Raw genomic sequence first — 18004 nt, forward strand, 5'->3', positions numbered from 1 at the left:
ATGGAGCAGCCTCTGCTATGCCCCTGTGGGCCAGGGACAGTACAGCAATGGCTCAGTGGAACTGCATCCAAAGTAGATAGTTGCATTATGTCCAGATCCATAATGGCAGTGAAACCATACAACTTTGAGAGTCAGGATGCTAGCACAGCAGTGCAATGGCACAGGAGGAGGAGCTGGGGCCCTAACAGATAGGGTGGCAGGTGGCCAATAGGAAGCTGGAGGAAGGGTAAGATGGGAGGGAAGGGGAGGTGAAGAGAAAGGATTAGCCAGAGTAGACCATAGGATGGTCCTGCTCCATCTCCACTCAGCCCCAAAGGAGTGCAGCAGAGGCCAAGGGCACCAACACATTTCCTGCCAAGCATCAGAGCACTGTGGAGATCCAACACTAGCAACTCAGCAAGGTGTCAACTGTGACCTTGGTTGCCCAAGGGGTAGCCCCACTGGTGAGGTTGACCCTTTTGGACACTTTAAGGTGCTATCACCAGTAGGGACGAGAGTGCAGCCAGTACAGGGGCACACAGAAAGTGGGAAGGTCACCCAGGACCCCTGCTACCCATGTCTTCCCTTTGGCAATACCCTGCATCACAGTGAGAAAAGCCTCAAGATGGCCAGAAGGTCTTGCTTCATAAGGTGGACTCCAGCCACTGACAGCAACTTTCCATGGACCACCTAACGGCAAGAGTGGCAACAGGTGTGGATGCAGCACACTTGGAGATCTTGTCAGCCAATATCTCAGTCAGCTCCAACTTGGGTAGAATACCTCGATCAACTCCAACTTGACTGACAGGGTCTGGCACCAGTACTGGGTCCTCATAGGAAGAACCAGGCTGTGGAGAGGATGGTCCGGTCACCTGGTGAGAGCAGCTGGCTATTGAGACAGAAGGCTGGCTGGCCTCATTTACCTATGAGGACAGACCCATGAGTGAGCTGTCACATTGGCTTCTGTGCGGGGTGAAATGGGATGTATCAGACAGTGGGGCCTCTCACTCTTCCAGTCTATTCTATTTCACAGGACATTTATATAGCAAAATAGAGTGTAGAACCATGTGTACCTTCTTGAGTTCTTCATGATGATGAGGGTTTAGACAAAGACCCCAGAAAACTACATTTCCCAGAAGTCTGTATTCCTGGTGCCAGGCCTTTCTGCTGCCGGGGCAAGTTAAATTTAAGAAATGGGAAAAAATAGCTTTGGAGAAGATTTAAACGTCAGAGGTTGTCTGAGTTTGACTTTTAATCGGCTCAGGGGAAGAGTTCAATCTCAACCTGCCACAATTGTCAAGTTTGTTGGTATCATTAATTGTATAACATTGTATCCTGGAAACAAGAAATGAATCCTAAAATAGAGCATTTGAATGAACTGGTTTAAACTGGATTTTTGTGAGGACTGTTCTGCTATCCCTCCCAAAGAATGACTTACCAGTACCTTATAAGGACTTTATTTGTTTCGTTTCATTGTTTTCTGGTCATGAGAGGTGCAATTTTTTTTTGTAATCTGCAACAACCTTATCTCTGTTATGGCAAAGTGAAGACTTATTATCCACCTATAAATGAGTATCCTTTTGAATGATTGAAAAGGTGACTTCACTAGGAGAAACGGTTAGCAAATATTATGGAGATTCATATCCATTTTAAGATCCAATCACCTGTTAAAGTATTTAATTGAATCAAGGCACCTCTCTCCCCACAACAGCTGTTTTTTTCTAAAATGCCAAATAAAATTATTGGTTATAAATTATTAAAACTGTTCACAAATGGAAAACCACTTAATAAAAACTCATAAATAACACTGTGATTAAATTAAACATAGCTGTGGATGAAATCCACTAGTAATCAAGCCTAAGATATTAACAATATGCTTCTTTTAAATCTGAAAAAGGTAGCTGGAACACTCACTAACCTTCCAAATCTTGTGTCCCCCCTGCCCCCGCCATAGCTGTTCCAAGTCTTGGCCATTCACTTTGGGAAAGAAACACACAATGTTGCTGAAGATTGGAAAAAGAGCTCAGGGTCAGGGGTCGACACAGTAAGGGAGTTTGCTCTTTAAGAGGTTATCTATGGATCTGCAAAGCCAAAGTGTAATTGGGTTCTGTGATGTGATTTTAGTGTGTAATTGTATATGATCTTGGCTAGTTTCAAAGACAAGCTTGGAAGATTTTTCTGGCTGGTTTGTGATAGCAATATTGGGCAGTCTATGAAAGACTCTGATGGACAATTCAGCTACTGAGGGAGGGGGTATATCTCAACTGCTAAGGCCAGGACCTGATTCACTTTAATTATAAATTTAACAAGCACATTCTAATGTTCATGTGTGTGTGTATGCGTGTATCTCCAAATTAAGTAAATTAAGGTGCGCGTTCTGCTTAGGATTGTCACAAATAATGTAATCATCCACTTGCTCTTGAACATTAGTCTTTGCATTACTCAGGGGATGGTTTTGCATCCATGTTAAACACAGTGTTAGGGTTTGTTAAATTGCCCCTGTAGCATTTTCTTTTTTACTTTGTGGATTTACAAATTTCTGGTTCTTTTTTTTTCTCAAAACAACATGAAACAAGCATTTCCTATTGTTTTAGTTGTTTAGGCTTTCCTTGATTAAGCTGTCACTGCTGTCAGTTATGCTCTTATAAGCCTGGTTGGATCTATTTCACGTTAAGAAAAGGCTCAGATAAATCCAGGAAAGCTTAATGTTTATCCAATGTGAAAATAATTACTCAAAAGTGTTATTCTTAATCCAGATAATTAGAGTGAGAAAGGAAAGATCAGTGTCATTGTGAATTATGCCCTGGCAATTGACTCTTGGTCCTTGTAAGTTTCAGGTGAAGATGTGAATGGATAAAGGTTAGATTAACCATAATCCAAAATAGCTGCAACCTTAATCTGTTATGATACAAGGATGATCAGTTAAAAAGAGCTGGATTGTGGGATTGCTTCTGGTTGGATAAAATGCTGCGCAACTGGGACTCATCTTAAAACATGCTTAGAACCATGTCACTGCAGCCGAAAGCACTTCTGCACGGCTGCAGACTGTCACAGTTAAGAGCCAGCCTACTGGCCTTATATGATGTGCTTGGTAATATAACGCTAGCACAGTAGTGTCTGTGTTTTGAATTAACATACCCTAATGCAAGCAGTATGGGAAAATGGACTGGAACTGCCTTAGAGAGAGGTTTGTTCGATGAGAATCAGGATGTATTTTGTATTAAAATTACATTTCATGCTGACTCCCACAGACATAAATATAAATGCAATAATTTGTAATACTGAGCGTGGGTTTTTTTTTCTCTTTTTGATGGCTATGATTTTCAAATGGAAGTTTAAGGAAACAAGCCATTGACTTCAGTGAAATTTTCTCTTCTGAATGATTCCTTGATACCTTGCCAGACAGCTCATTAATTTTTGTTCCTATTTGTAATTGTTAAAATTGAAAATCTTTCTGTACTTTATATCGTTTTGGCAAAGGCGTAGTTAAGTAACTGAGAAGGTATACTCTAGATTGCTTGTTGAATCACTAACTCCTGAAATCCTCTACAATCATCCAGATATAGTCATAATCATCAGTTAACTTATTTGAAGTTTCCATTGCAAATTATCCATGAGTATCAGTGAAATGTGGAGTATAAGTGACTGTAATTATATAAACAGTGGTAGATGGTCAGATGATGAATTGAGTGTAGCAAGATTTGACCTCACAACATCGTAAGCCCTGCGGGGATAGAGTGAGATATACATTTAACAAACAAACAAACAAACAAATAAGGATTCATATGTAATAAATGTTAAACAGTTTGAACCTTTTCCTATTAAATATGTAAACATGTTGAAAGTATATAAGATCATGTCACATCACATTATCTATCTATCTATGTATCTATCTATTTAGATTTCTAACTTATTCTTTCCCAACCAAGTTGGACCCAGGATGGTTTACAACTTCATAATTAATTATAATTATGTATTTATAGGCAAAATTACTCTTAATGGAAGTATAGCCCTATCTTCTCCTCCTCCCACAGTGATGGAATTGGGACTACATTGTATGCAGCCTCCGAAACACATGGAGGCCTGGGTCATTGTCCAACCATTCATGCCCTGTATAGGTTTACCAGTGGGTATTGAGTACCGATGTGCTTGTAAGAAGACTATGCTTACTTCCATGACACACAACCAGGACTTTTATTCACCTATCCTTCTTCCCACCCTGTAGGTAGAACAGGCTTATCACTGCTGGGCAGGTAGATGTTTTCCTCCTTTTGGGCTCTGGCTTCTTTTTGCTCACTTTGCTCTAAGACAGGGGTAGGGAACCTGCGGCTCTCCAGATGTTCAGGAACTACAATTCCCATCAGCCTCTGTCAGCATGGCCAATTGGCCATGCTGGTAGGGGCTGATGGGAATTGTAGTTCCTGAACATCTGGAGAGCCGCAGGTTCCCTACCCCTGCTCTAAGAGGATTGGAAGGATATTTGCATTTTGATTCTTATTGGGGTGTTGGAGTTTGGAAAGACCTTCCCCAACAGTTCAGCTGCATATGTCTTGGGACTTCTGAGAAGTAGGGAGTCACCAGTACAAAGCAATAGATATGGAGACTATTTATCAGACATGTAAATCCAGATAGATTATACTTGCATTGACAGCACAGTCTGTCAAAGGGGACAAAGCACTCAGAAACCAACCTGCCAGCACACTGGCATACCTCAGAGACATACTCGTGTATATCCAAGATGACTAGTTTAGCTCCTACTGCTGCTGCTACACCATGACCAAGAACCAGTGAAGCTATTAAGTACTGCTAAAGTACTGAAGGCACAGTCCTGTGCACCAGTGAGGAGAAGGATGGAACTAGGAGCATGACATAGTGGGAATTAAGTTACCCTACCCAGAACTGGCCTACGTACAAAAACTGTGCTTCAATTCACAGGCTCCCATGCAGGGGCATACCTAGGCAAACTGGTGCCCGGGGACAAAACCTGAGTTTGGCGCCCCCCCACCCGCCTGGCGTATGGGCGGCCACCCTCCCCCACCATGACCAATTTGGGCTTTGGGGGGTATTTTTGGTGTTTTTTCGGCCTGCAGGGAGCTCATTTAAAGCTAGCGGCACCATGATTTCAGGGAACATCCAGAGGCTGCCCTGATGATACCACCCAAGTTTGGCGATGTTTGCGTCAGGGGAAGCAAAGTTATGGATGCCCAAATGGAATGCTCCCATCCCCATTGTTTTCAATGGGAGCTAACCTGAGATGGGGGCTACCCATTTGAGGGACAATAACAGAGGCTGCCCTGATGATACCACCCAAGTTTGGCGATATTTGCGTCAGGGGAAGCAAAGTTATGGATGCCCAAATGGAATGCTCCCATCCCCATTGTTTTCAATGGGAGCTAACCTGAGATGGGGGCTACCCATTTGAGGAACAATAACTTTGGTCCTCCTGAACATAACTTCACCAAACTTGGGTGGCATCATAAGAATAGTTAACATATGATACCCTGAAATTTTGGTGTCACTAGCTGTAAAAATACATCCCTTCCAGGCACCCCAAGAAATTTGCCCAAGATTCTTTGTTTTGCAGTGACTTTGCTCCATTGTAGCTAATGAGGAATTTCTGAGGCAGGCTGCACCTTTTTGAAGATAGAGGCACCAGACTTTCCAAGGTGCGCCTCCAGGAAGCCCTCCTGGTAATAAGCATCAGGCTTAGAAGACCTTTGCTTCTGTCCAATTTTTATGGGCCCCCCAAAGGAAACTTATTTTGTTTCCCTGCTCCTGCACATGAAGCCTGCTGGGTGAGTTCTCTCAGAACTTCTCCAGTGCCCCACCACCCACCCCAAAAAGCAAAGTGAAACTCACCAAGCTTGGATGCTATTACTTCAATGCCTCTTGGAGCCACCTTGAAAGTCTGGCACCTCTGTCTTCAAAAATGTCAATGGTCACTGCCATTACACATCTCAGACATTCCCCAGAATCTGCCAGGCATCAAAGCCTGCATGATGTGCATGTATAATCTGTGGTGGGAAAAATTATTTTTTCCCACCATAGACTTCAGACGGGAGCTTTCTGTTATGCCCAGCTGGCTCTGTGGTAGAGGTTTCAACAGGAGGCACTGTGGTGATGTGGTCTTTCTCTGGGCCGAGGGGGCAACTTATTTCCTGCAGGGCTGCTGGTGTGAATCTCCTGAAAGAAACCAGCCAACTTTGCTAAAGTTTGCCTGTGATGGCCGAATGCTGTGGGCATCAGGTTCACCTTCAACTTGGTGCCCACAGCATTTTCCCTCTTTCCACACACATTTTAGCAAATTTGGCTGGTTCCTTTCAGGAGACTTTCAGCACCAGCAGCCCTACAGGAAATGCCCCCACCTCAGAGCAACATCCCTACCACGAAGTGCCTCACTGTTGAAACCTCTACCACAGAAGCTTCCATCTGGGCACTTTTATAACAGATAGCTCTTATTGAGAGTCTATGGTGGGGAAAAGTAATTTACTTCCCCACCACAGAACTTGCTGAGAGAGCCTAACGGCAAATTCTGGGGAATTTCACTGGAGTGTGTAAGCCCTGGCTGCACATTTTTTTTTGAAGATAGAGGGCGCCAGACTTTCAAGGTGGCTCCAAGAGGCCTTGAGTAATAGCATCCAAGCTTGGTGAGCTTTGTATGGAGTGGGGGGGGGGGAGTTGAGAGAGTTCTGAGGAGAACTCAGCCCACAGGCTTTCATGTGCAGGAGCGAGGGAAACAAGCTGAAGCCTTTGGGGCCCATAAAATTGAACCCCCCATAAGCAAAAGTCTCCAAAACCTGGATGTAATTACCAGGATGCCCACTCCTGGAGCCACCCTGAAGAGTCTGGTGCCTCTATCTTCAAAAATGTGCAACCTCTGCCTCACACACGCAGAAATTCCCCACACTGGCTACAATGTAGCAAAGTCACTGCAAAACAAAGAAGGCTCTTTGGGCAAATTTTCTTAACTGATGATGCCTTGGAAGAGTGTATTTTTTAAAGCTAGTGACACCAAAATTTCAGGGTATGCATATGTTAACTATTTCTTATGATGTTATCGCAAGTTTGGTGAAGTTATGATCAGAGAGGGACTTCAAAGTTATGGTCCCTCAAATGGGTAGCCCCCATCTCAGGTTAGCTCCCATTGAAAACAATGGGGATGGGGGCACCCCCCTTTGGGGGTCCATAACTTTGCTTCCCCTGAACCAAACATCACCAAATTTGGGTGGCATCATCAGGGCAGTCTCTGGGTGGTACCCTGAAATTTTGGTGCCACTAGCCTTAAAAATGCGCCCCCTGCAGGCCGGAACGTGAAAAAACACTTAAAAATTTTAAAACGCACAAATGACCCTGAAATGTTGGCGCCCCCCCACGTGACCAAATGGGGGGCGCCCGGGGACATAGGGTACCCCCTGTCCCTAGGTAGGAACGCCACTGCTCCCATGCAATGGGAAAGCCAAAATGCTACCCCACAGCTGCGGTCCTACGAACAATCCCAACATACCTTAGGATGCCCAGTAAAGCACAGCCAATCACATGCCACTAGCAGTCAGGTACACCTCCCTGCCCCCCACACTCAATAACACCCTTCTTAGTGCTACATAAACCTTAGCTTGGATGTTCAGAGCTCAGATATTAGGGTGTGTGGCATGTCTTCTAGGTCCCTGATGTGCCCATTAAGAACAAGCAGCATTGTACCTTGGTTGTGGTATTTGGTCCCCCAATACTCTTTTGGGATTTGTGTTTTTCAAAGATTTAGGTTTCATTGTTCCTTATGGGAAGATCATAGGAAGATCATGCTGGGATGCATCTTGTTAGTCTTTACTATGCCATGAGACTTGCATTCAACTGGAACAGACTGACACGCTCCACAGTCCCCACTCCCTTCCCACTTACACACTTCTTGTTGCTGCATGCAGCTCACATGGGGAGCAGGCTGGAGTGGTGGTCAAAGGCAGAAATGTGTGTGTCTTCGCAGGATGGGTCTTGGGGGAGGGGAAGCTCAGGTAAAGGGGGCTGATCATGGATTGTGAAAGGGTATGTTAGTCAAAAATCAGTGTCAGGAGAATCATCTGGATCATCCCCTCTGGCCTTTGCAGTAGCAAAAGTACTTCTTCCAGTCAAACGAACTCTTTTATATATATAATATATATAATATATATTATATATATATATAATCTGTGTCACTTTGTTTATACCTTGCCCTTTTCATGAGGGTACATTATTATACCCTGTTTCATTTTGCAATAACACTGTGAGGTAGGTTTTTGCTAGTAGAGTTTTGAAACTAGCATTTTCCCTCCCTTTCACGTTATACGTCGAGAAATAACAACTACAGCAGAGGTCCACTGGTACTGCCTTTCCAGTAAGGCAAGCCACACATGCTTATAAAACTGTTTATATTTCATAACAGTGTGTTTTATATTGCCTTCAGATGCCATGATCCATGTCCCTGGAGAGGGCTTTGCTACATTATTCACAGGAATAATGCATTGTTTAGAAAACTCCCACAATACAAAATAATTAAGTCAGTTTAGATCTATTTCTATACTGCCTCTCAAAGAACACCTTGAAATGGGAAATACATTTTCAAAGGATATGAGAAGGATTCAGTAAAGCTAAAAGGAGTGGTAGGTGTGGGTGGGAAGAATCCCCTGGTTTTACTTTTGTTCCCACCTTCTTTCTAAATGCAGAATTAATATTCTGTCATTCTGATCTGGCTTGGTTAAGTAAGATAGATTTGAGGCAATAATGGGAAGTATTGACCTGTATAAAGTCCTAGAGTGCCATTTAACATTATGCAGTTTTAACTACAATTGCTCATATTCGTGATTTGGGACAGGAGCTTGCTTGGCAAAGAATTGAGAATCAGATAAATCTGCTGGTGTTGTCAAATCCGTGCTCAGGGCCATTCTATGGCCCCTTCCGCGCATGCAGAATAATGCACTTTCAATCCACTTTCAGTGCACTTTGTAGCTGGATTTTACTGTTTGAAATAGCAAAATCCACTAGCAAACAATTGTGAAAGTGGATTGAAAGTGAATTTTTCTGCATGTGTGGAAGGGGCCTATGTCATTCTCCAGGTCTTTTCATCTATTTTTCTCATTCTTTTTGCTAATGTCTAAACCACATGCACATCTCTTAATCAAAACAAATTTTTAAATAAGGGAAACAAGACTTCAGTTGGAGGCTGAGATGATTTGTGGTGTAGTCTTGCTTCCATATTGTAAAAGTGATGACTGAATAGTCCCTGAAGCCGCAAGAGAATGTGACACATCACACTCAACTGTGTGATCCCACTGGCTTTTGCCTAGCTTTTTTTCCTCTTGCATATATGCATGCATATTCTCTTTTCTGTTCTTTATATTAAACACATTTGAAAAAAAGATGGAAAATAGCAACAGGGGAAACATTGCAAGGTAAAACGAGCCTTTTGAGAACTGCCAGTATTCCAACTACTACTTCTATAGGCTTTAAAAACATTCAAATATATCTCATCTCAATAGTTATTCAACTCAGTCTGAAACACTTTAACATAGAACATAAACAGAAGTCTGCTGGCACCTTAAAGACTAACAAAGATCTATTAAGACACTTTGATGGATACTGAACAGATGGATCATCTTAATATCTTCAGCAACTCTCATCCTTGGGCTCTAATGACCATTAGTGCTATTTAAATAGATACTGGTACTTCCTTTCTAAATGTGATTCCTTATAATTAAGGAGAAAATAAGGACAAAAGTGGAATGCTGAGCATAAGAACTGAATTGACTTGTGCAAAATTAGGGTGAACTGATACGGCCATGACAGCTCATAACTGTCAATTTTATTGTTTAGTAGCACTATGCCAACAGTTAGCTATCCTGCCACAAGCTGATCTAGTTTTTGTACATGCCATGATTATGTGAGATGTTCATCAAACTCATGTTACCAGGTGCTAACAAAGGGACTGAGCTCTAAAGTAGTTTGGCTAGAATGCATAATTTATTGACTTAAGTAAGAGGTAAATAATAATTCATTCAAATTACAGCACTGTAGGTGTTATTTTAAAAAGTTCTGAAATCATGGGATACCGTAGTCATTGTACATGGAACTATTAAAGGTAAGAAGTGCTGTCAGGGTCTCCAGAGCTTGCAACAGAAATGCCAAGGCCTGAAGCCTCAAAATTCTCTTCAGACACAAAAGGGAATAGGAGTCAGCAATAGACTGATGAGCAGTGTATGGCTAGGCTGGGATTTGTATACTAGCAACCTACTTTTCTTCTACTGCCTGCCCAGCAGGCTCCAGATTAAGTAAAACCACTCTCCAGTTACATTCAGTAGACTCTCACATTGCCCTGAGGATCATACCAGGGTCTTAAAGATAACTTTTTTGAAAACAAAATGTGGTCTAAGCCAGAGTCCATTCCTATTCGCGCCACCTTCCTAAATGTTGAAGCATTTCCAATTGCTGCATCACTGTGTACTGATAGTGGTCTGAGATTACCTGTATTTCAGTGCAATATGGCATAAATCTTTGACTATAATTGGATATGCCCCATGTAATCAAGTCTAAGACCAGAATAAAAAATAAATCTCCCTACGACTGAAACCATTCAGAGACAAAGATCATCTTCAGTATATGGACTTCTTTCTTTTGTGGGTTTTTTCCCCCAATACATTAATATTTTATTGTTGTTAGCAAAACATCAGCATGTGAAAGACAAATGCTGCATTATTGTATTTCACAGTAAGCTTTATGGCAATTTATCAAATTAAGAGTATAGTTTTCAGTAACCCTCTGGCCTACCAACCAGTGTAAGTTACAGTGGGGGAAGCTCAGCTTAACTTCTCATTTTTAATCCCCTTTGCCTACCATGGGGCAGAAAAGTCTGAGAACTCTATTGTAAGCACCAACAAGGCAGGTGTTAGCTATTGACTGTAAGTATCAGTAACACATAATAATCTAGACACACTCTGTAAAAATCACTTCTCTTCCACTACAGATATTTCTGTGGGTAAGAACATTAACAGTTATATTATATGGAATTATAATGTGTGTGAGAAGGGCACCAAACTGATTCTCAGAGCTATTTCACCAGTAAAAGGTAAAAGTAAATGTAGTCCCCTGTGCAAGCTCTGGGTCATTACTGATCCATGGGATGACATCACATCATGACGTTTACAAGACCAACTGTGTTGGCAAGGTGGTTTGCCATTGCTTTCTCCAATTGTCGACATTTTACCCCCATCAAACTGAGTACTTATTTTACTGAGATCAGAAGAATGGAAGGCTGAGTCAACCTTGAGCCAGCTACCTGAATGGTTTCCGCCAGGATCGAACTAACAGAGCTACCAATAAGATAGGTTGGTCTTTGCTGCTGAACTCAATCTGTACTAGAACGAGACATGGTTTAGTTCCTTGCTTGAGGGGACATGCTTCTCTGTCAAAGCTTATCCCTGCAGCAAGTGACATTTCCAAGATGGCATGCCAAGCACTGATCTGACCCTAGTCCCAGATTAGCCCAACCTAGTCAGGTCCCAAAAGCTAAGCAAGGTCAGCCCCATGAATATTTGAATGAGCAACCTCCAAAAAATATCAGGGTCCTGATGCTGAGACAGGCAATAATAAACCATCTCTGAACATATCTTGCCTTGAAAACCCTAAGGTTCAACATAAGTCATCTGTGACTTGACAGCAACACTCACACACACATAGTATTTGACACTGTCTGTTTGGAATTAAGCGCAAGGGCCCTAATTTTACCTGGATCTCTTAGCAAATTTTATTTTGGAAGCTGCCTGTTTGTTACCTTTAGTGTCTGGATCTATCATCATTGGGCTACAGTTGTACCCCTTGCAGGTTGAACAAATCCCATTTACAGCCCCCAAGAGAGTTTGTTGTTATCTCACAGTCTTCATCACCTTCATGGTTCCTTTCCCCCATAATATTGTAAAACAAAATACTATCACATTCTATGCATATCTTCAAGAACTCCCAGAAGGAACCACTCTTTACATCCTACTGGGGAAGTCTGTTTTTCAGTAGCCCTCCAAATCTACTACCAGGGTCATCAGTGGTTTAGATTACTTTTATCCCATGTTACCACAAGTATCACTGAAGCTGGTAGAAGTATTCAAAAATGTTGCTCCAACTTCAGTCAAAGTTTCTAAAATCCAGCGAATACACAAGTCCGAAATCTTTAAAATAAAGATAAAATGGACTAATTAAAATTGAGGAGCAGAAACAAGCGTCTGATGGCCAGGGCGGCGGAAGCGGAAGTCTCCTACCACAAATATCATGGGAAGAAGATGAGGGAACAGTGTAAGAGAAAAGAATTACAGTTAGTCTGTTATTTCATATGAAACTTGCTAGACAGAACGAAGACCTAAAATTATGAGTGTATCTACTCTAGCAGGCATTCTTAAATGTTATCATTGGTCAGTTGTTCACGTAAAATTACCCTGTGCGTATGAGGAATCTTTTGTTAAAGCATTGTAAAAGGAGAGGGAAGGGTTTTGTGACATCAAAGGGAGAGAGGGAAGACAGGTGACATAAATTAAGAAAGAAGCAAGTAGCAAGGCTGGTTCATCATGCTAAGTGAATGCCTTTTTATATGCAACTTATCCCTGAAATCAGGCGCCATCCCTGAAGACTGGAAGATGGCCAATGTCACACCAATCTTTAAGAAAAAATCTAGGGGGACCCGGGAAATTACAGGCCAGTCAGTTTGACATCTGTCCCTGGTAAATTAGTAGAATCTATCATTAAAGATAAAATTATAAAACATGTAGAAAAGCAAGACCTGCTGAGAAAGAGTCAGCATGGCTTTTGCAGAGGCAAATCCTGTGTCTTACAAACTTACTAGAGTTCTTTGAGGGTGTAAGCAGGCATGTGGACAGGGGTGAACCGGTGGACATTGTCTACCTGGATTTCCAAAAGGCTTTTGACAAAGTTCCTCACCAGAGACTGTTGAGAAAACTCAGCAATGAAGGAATAAGAGGGGAAGTCCTCCTATGGATTAAAAACTGGTTGAGAAACAGGAAACAAAGAGTGGGTGTAAATGGGAAGTTCTCACAATGGAGAGAGATGTCGTGGGAGTGGTGTCCCCCCCTGGAAGGATCCGCTTTTGGGGACCAGTGCTCTTTAACCTATTCATAAATGATGACCTGGAAGTAGGGGTGCCAGGTAGCATGGTGTGGCCAAGTTTGCAGATGATACCAAATTATGTGTAGGGGTGGTGAGAACCACAAAGGATTGCGAAGAGCTCCAAAGCGGACCTTGATAAATTAGGTGAGTGGGCTCAGAAATGGCAAATGCAGTTCAATGTAGCAAAATGTAAAAGTGATGCACATAGGGGCAAAAAAATCCAAACTTCACATACACGCTACAGGGGTCAGTGCTATTAGTCACAGACCAGGAAAGGGATTTAGGCATCTTAGTTGCTAGTTCCATGGGAATGTCAACTCAATGCATGGCAGCTGTGAAAAAGGCAAACTCTATGCTGGGGATCATTAGAAAAGGAATTGAGAATAAAACTGCAAGGAGTGTCATGCCCTTATATAAAGCAGTGGTGCGGCCGCGCTTGCGCCCAGTACTGTGTGTCCAGTTCTGAGTGCTTTGCGATCTCAAAAAAAGGATATTATTGAGGGAGATAGAAAAAAAGTGCAGAGAAGGGCAACAAAAAAAAAGGATGATTGAGGGACTGAGCACGCTTCCCTTATGAGGGGAGAAGCTGCAGCCGCTTTGGGACTCTTTAGTTTAGGAGAGGAGGCTGGCTGAGCGAGGATATGATTGAAGTCTACAAAATTATGCATGGGGTAGAAAATGTTGACAAAGAGAAATTTTTCTCTCTTTCTCACAATACTAGAACCAGGGGGCATTCATTGAAAATGCTGGGGGGAAGAATTAGGACTAATAAAAGGAAACACTTCTTCACGCAACGTGTGATTGGTGTTTGGAATATGCTGCCACAGGAGGTGGTGATGGCCACTCACCTGGATAGCTTTAAAAGGGGCTTGGATAGATTTATGGAGGAGAAGTCGATTTATGGCTACCAATCTTGATCCTCTTTGATCTGAGATTGCAAATGCCTTAACAGACCAGGTGCTCGGGAGCAACAGCCGCAGAAGGCCATTGCATTCACATCCTGCATGTGAGCTCCCAAAGGCACCTAGTGGGCCACTGCGAGTAGCAGAGAGCTGGACTAGATGGACTTTGGTCTGATCCAGCTGGCTTGTTCTTATGTTCTTATGTTCTTATGTTCTTACTAATTATAAAGTGCACAGTTTGGGTTTATACATATATAACACCATCATACCTGATTCCCATGTGTAGGTTCTCAATTTCCTTATTTAGATCAGGGCTGTGATGCACACAGAGAAGGGAGTACAGCCTGCCCCCATGGCATTTTCTTCAACTGAAGCTGATCTAGGGGATGCTATTTGGTGAAACCCACATGTTTTCTAGGATAATGCAGGTTTCTGCAACAGCCTCAGTAGCATCCTGCAAGACAGTTTTAGAAAATAAAGGAAAGGAAAAAAAGACTGAAGGACCTTCCCCACAACATGCTATGGTCCTGATCAAAGTGACCTTCCCCACAACCACCATGCATGAAGAGGTTGCATGGGAGTGAGCATCACTATACTCAGTTATATTTTCTGAGTGCACATGTGCTTCTTAGAACTACACATTTGTAGATAATAAAAAACTTCCTGGATCTTTCCATTATGCCTTCTGAAATGGTCATGTGATCCAAACATTTAGTAACCAGTCTCTGAATCTGGAAACCCACAGGGGAAATATAAGCTTGTTGACTTGACAAAACCTTTCAGCAGCTTAAGATGCAATGAACTATTGAGTTTAATTGGAAAACTTGAGGAACCAATAGATGTAGGTATCAGAAGGCAGGAATGGAGAATGGAGTGGCTGTTTCAGAGAAAGTAACCTGTGGAAGGGCTCAGGGATGCATTCTGACATCATTGTGTGTGTAAAGTGCCATCAAGTCACAGCAAACTTATGGTGACCTTAGTATGGGACTACAAGACAAGTGAGAAACAGAGGCCCTTTCCGCATGGGCCAAAAACGACGGCCTGGGGGTGGTAAAAACGCCGCCCCCAGGCCGCCGTTCGCACAGGTCGCCATTCGACCTGACTGCCCTCCCCCTCCCCCAGGGCGGCATCAGGCCGCCCTAAACAACAACCCTTTAAAGGGTTGTTGTTGGGGGGAAAGCGTCTTCCCGGCGGCGCGGTGTGAACCGCGCCGGGCTCAGCTTCCTGTCTCCACTGCCCGTCCCACTCACCTTGTCCCGATCATGTCGCCTGCTGGCCGTGCGGAAAGCCCGCCCACGCTGTCCTCCGACCCCTGGAGGTTGGAGGGGCAGCGATGAGAGCTGAAGCCAGCAGCCAGCAGACCAGCAGCTCAGTGGGACGGGCATGGTTTGCGGCGGCTCCATCGCGAGGAGCTGCCTGCCGTTCACCGGCCTCCTGCTGAAAGGGAGCCGTCATCATGCGTGCATCTTGAGCGGCGCTTTTCGCCTCCACGCCGGCGGAATTCTCGCCGGTGTGGAGACGACAGGGAGGCCGTGCGGAAACGGCCAATGAGACCAGGGATATGATTTTTTCAAGATAGCATGTAGTGGTCTCCTCAGTGTTGTATTGTTTCTTTCTGAAACTTCATACATGCTGTGCAAGTCTTACTTAGTTTTACCAGTTTAGCAAGGCTTAAAATGGTGTGGAAGAAATATGATGAAGTCAGAAAGTCAGTTTTCAAGATGAAGTTTCTGCATCCCTTTGACTGCTGCATATACAAAGGAATTTTTAGTGCTTTTTACAAGATCAGTTCTGCCTTGAAGGAAACAGGAAATTTGCCATAAAAAGCCAATTATTATATAAGATTTGATTTGCTACTTGTGGTCACTTGCTGTGCTTATTTTCATTGTATTTCAGATGCTACTGACTGGGCAACATGAGAATGCTGCTGGATGACAGATGCATACATTATTTGGTAATGTTTACTTCAAGAACATGCTCTTTCTAACAGGAGGGTTTGTACATACGGTTTCTATTGTCCATGCAGGAGCAAGAGGGAGGCAGAATCAATTTCCTCTTTAACATATTGATAAACAACTCCAGATATAGGGTCTGGAGTCAAGGTTGAGGGGGTGGGGGGAGACGACGACACTAGATTTACCTTTGTTTGACCTGCACAGGAATGTTGGAAAAATTAATTCCAGAATATTATGTCAACATTCCTTGAAGTTGTGGATATGATTTACATAGTATGTCTTGTCCAGCCATCCAGCTTCTTTCATCTTGATACTGTAAATTGCTTTCATTCCCCCCCCCCTCCCATCTGTATGCTTGAGGTACTGTTGTGATAAATTATAGAGGTACAGAACTGAAAATGGTGTGTAGATTGTCTAAGAAATTGAGTGCAGTCAGCCCTAAAAGTGGTGAATGATGTGCTAAAACAGCTACCTTACCCTGGTCATGTCACATATGTCGTCAATGAGCAGCTGCTTTTAACTTTTGTCTTTCACCCAGGGCGCATGAGAGCAGCTGGATTTATTGAATTAATAACTGCTCCATTTTGGGTGTTTTGTTTTCCTGTGACCGTGAAATCTGGCTATAATGTTAGCAAAGTGTAAGACAGCACTTCTTCACCAAACAAGGCAGCTGAATTCTCTTTTGTCATTATTTACCACTTTGTCTTCAAGGAAGAAGATAATGGAGAAATCTCCACATGCTAGAGAACAAAATTATCACTGGACTTGTGGAGATCAATGGAATAAGAAATTTAGTTTGGTGGTGTGTGAAGGAGAAAAAATGTTTACATGGAATTCAGAGTTGACTGAAATATCTTGCATGCTTCCAGAGATCATTATACTTGTTTCTGATGTGAAGTGGAAGTCTTCTTTATGACCATTTGACGTATCACCCAAGCTTTTTAATAGTAAATTGTAATTAGTTGTACAATAATCTCTTTACATGATTTTGGGCACAATCCTCAAAGGAATCTTTATGCAGCAGGCCTGCTTGGAAATACTAGCAGTATGTTAGACTCATCGTAAGTCCCTTCTGACTTACGATGATCCTATGATGTATTAACCCCCAAATGTCCTAACATTAACAGCCTTGCTCAAGACTTGCAAACTAAAGGCTGTGACTTTATTGAGGCGGTTTCTGCATGGTCTGAAAGCAACGGCTTCAGCCCGGTAAAACACCGTTTGGGCGGGGACCCTTTGCACAGGTGCTGCTGCCAAATCAATGCAGCAGCGCTCTGTGCCTGTCAAAACGGTGTTTTCAAAACTCACTTGGAGAGCGAGTTTTCCTGCAAATGCTGGCTTCCATCCGCTGCCATGCAAACGGCAGCAGGTGGAAGCTGGCGTTTTCCCCTCCCCTCCCCTCCCCAGCCCCAAATGCCTCCTTACCTTCTGCTGGCAGCCTTCGCTCTGTTGTCGCTCTGAGGAGGGAAGGGGATACGCCCCCTGGCCTCCGGTGCTTCAGCCGTCGCTCTGGCCATGGGGGCGTGTCCCCTTCCCTCCTCAGAGCAACAACAGAGCGATGGCTGCCAGTAGAAGATAAGGAGGCCAGGGGGCCAGGGAGGGGAATACATGGATGTGGAGCTTGCTCCAACAGCTTCGCATCTCATGGGACCATTTGTGCGAACGGCCCCAGAGCCTGCATTGACATGATTAATGCCGATGCAGGCTCTCTCTCTCGGCTGTGCAGAAACAGCCTGTGTTTATCCATCTCATGCTGGTCTTCCTCTTTTCCTGCTGCCTTCAACTTTTCCTATTGTCTTTTCTGGTGTGTCTTGTCATCTTTTTCAAAGTATTAGAGTATTAGAGGTACCTTAATTTTAGAAAGAAAAGATAATGGAGTTTTAGGATGGATGAGATAATTAAATCTTTACTTTTGGGGGGAAATCAGTTTGGTTTTTTGTGGATTATCAAATAGGGGAATCTCTATTCACTGACTTTCAGGAACAGTGCTAGAGCTAAGCAAGCATTGGTCTGGTTGGTGCCTGAATGGAAAACCTT

At 43.2% G+C, this 18004-nt stretch overlaps 1 long non-coding RNA gene across 1 annotated transcript in view; it reads left to right on the top strand.

Moving 5' to 3' along the window:
• Nucleotides 1-18004, top strand: part of LOC125440184 — a 99501-nt gene that overhangs the window by 79356 nt on the left and 2141 nt on the right. Inside the window, exon 3 of the long non-coding RNA XR_007245650.1 lies at nt 15909-15966. This is a non-coding gene — a long non-coding RNA (uncharacterized LOC125440184). The remainder of the gene's footprint in view (nt 1-15908; nt 15967-18004) is intronic.

This window comes from Sphaerodactylus townsendi, linkage group LG10 (genome assembly GCF_021028975.2).
Source record: "Sphaerodactylus townsendi isolate TG3544 linkage group LG10, MPM_Stown_v2.3, whole genome shotgun sequence".
NCBI classification, from domain to species: domain Eukaryota; kingdom Metazoa; phylum Chordata; class Lepidosauria; order Squamata; family Sphaerodactylidae; genus Sphaerodactylus; species Sphaerodactylus townsendi.